Raw genomic sequence first — 1,907 nt, 5'->3', positions numbered from 1 at the left:
ACCTGGAGGCTGGTGAGGCCTGGGGACAGTTGGGTTCCAGTGAATTATCACCATCCTCCACTCTACAGCAGGCCCAGGTGCTTGGGGTCTGCTGGGCTGACCCTCAATTCAGAACGAACGAGCCTCTTTTGCTGTCTGGGGTGACTGGCACTGTGTTGGGAGCCCTCACAACCTGGTGGGGTTGGTGTTTCTTCCATTTTCCCAGAGAAGGAAACCGAAGCTCCTTAACCACCCGGAAAATGCCCTCAGGAGTGATGTTCCTTCCCTCCCAGCAGCTTGTGTTTTTCTAGAAGCTGTGAAGGATGAAATTTTTGGCCCTACGACTCAAGGTGGGGGACATTGCTGTGCTGTTTGCACTGCTGGGGGTGCCCATAGCTTCAGCAGAGCTCCAAGGAAGAGTACCAGCTTCCTCAGCAGCCCCTTCCCTCCATCAGAACCAGGGATACGGGAGGCTTCCAGTCCATCTTCCTGAGAACCACTCCACTCGTAACCTCTGGCCCACAGGGAGGCACAATCACATCCCTTCCACTCTCTGTTGGACAATAAGATGCCAAGGTTCGTTCAGCCAAAATCTCACACACAAGACCAGCAAAGGCTCACGTCTTGGCTTGACTTAACTCTGGACAATGAGCCAGGCAGAGGGGCAGAGGGTCCCAAAGCCCCCACCTTCCCACCCATTATCCTTTCCTGGAGCTGGCCCCCTTTGTGCAAAGTCTCTGGGCCTCAGTTTTCCCACCTGTAAAATGGGGATCATAGAAACAACACTTCGTGGGCCTGTTTCTCTCTCCAATACCTAACACTGGCACTGAGCAAGCTTAGCAATCAAGAGAGAACTACTGGTCTATGGCCAAGCCACCCTGAATACTCCCAATCTCATCTGATCTCGGAAGCTAAGCAGGGTCGGGCCTGGTTAGTACTTGGACGGGAGACCAGCTAGGAAGACCTAGTGCTGTAGGCGTAAAAAAATAAAATAAAATAAAAAATGAACTGCTTCCTCTTATGCAGGGCTAGGCTCCCTGTCGGCACACCATCCAAGCCAGGGACACCAGCAGCCATGAGAGGCCATGCTGGGTCCATATCCTGGCACCTCTACCTACCAGCTTACTTCCGAGTGACTTTAGACAAGCCCCCGTGCCTCTCTGTGCCTCTGCTTCCTCCTGTCTACAATGGAGACAATAGTGGCTCCCCGCTCATTGCGTTGTTTTGAAGCTCAGATGAAACTGAGACCAGGGCTTAGCATTTAGTTGGTGCTCAATAAATACCAGCCGTGAGTGCAGCTGAGAAGTGCAGTGAGTAAGGGGAGTGGAGAGTGTTTCATCCCCAAGGAGGCCACATCCATCTACTTTATTAGATCATAAGCACTTTTAACAAGGCAAACAGCAGACAGCAGGCAGCCGGCCAGCAAGGGCCAAGAACCCAAGACCAGTTCTTCAAGCCCCTGGACATCAAACACAACAACAGAAAAGGCCAAACATCAAAGAATGAACATCAAGTCCAAACATTGTGCTGTGCTCTTATCTTAATTAAAGCAAGTCTTATGCGGGGTTTTTGATGACACAAGTTGAAAAGCCTGGGTCTGGTTTTATTAGCTTTTGCTGACACCCACAGAGAATTTTGTGACTAGCCCAAGGTCACCTAAGCACCCTGGGGCCAAAGTTGGGGCCCAAACCCAGGCCTCAGATGCTGGAATCATGGTTCCTTCCATAACCCGTGTCCCCTCACACCAGCCTGAGCAAGCGGCATCTAGGGCGGGAGTGTCAGGGGAGGGACATTAGTTCATTCATTCATTCATTCATTCATATGTTTAACATTGTTTATTGAAGCCCCCATATCCTCCAGTTCTAGGCTCTGGGGATCCAGCAATGAACAAGGCACTCTAATGGGGTGAAGGGAAGGGAAGCAGATGT

The 1,907-nt window shown here is 51.2% G+C and overlaps 1 pseudogene; it reads left to right on the top strand.

The window, feature by feature from the left end:
- Positions 1 to 839: 839 nt before the first annotated feature.
- On the top strand, positions 840 to 958 carry LOC118605994 (annotated as a pseudogene).
- The last annotated feature ends 949 nt before the right edge of the window (positions 959 to 1,907 follow it).

This window comes from Rousettus aegyptiacus, unplaced genomic scaffold, assembly GCF_014176215.1.
Source record: "Rousettus aegyptiacus isolate mRouAeg1 unplaced genomic scaffold, mRouAeg1.p scaffold_m13_p_1, whole genome shotgun sequence".
Taxonomy (NCBI): Eukaryota; Metazoa; Chordata; class Mammalia; order Chiroptera; family Pteropodidae; genus Rousettus; species Rousettus aegyptiacus.
The sequence above is the reverse complement of the archived record's forward strand: the minus strand, read 5'-3'. Positions and strand labels throughout refer to the sequence as shown.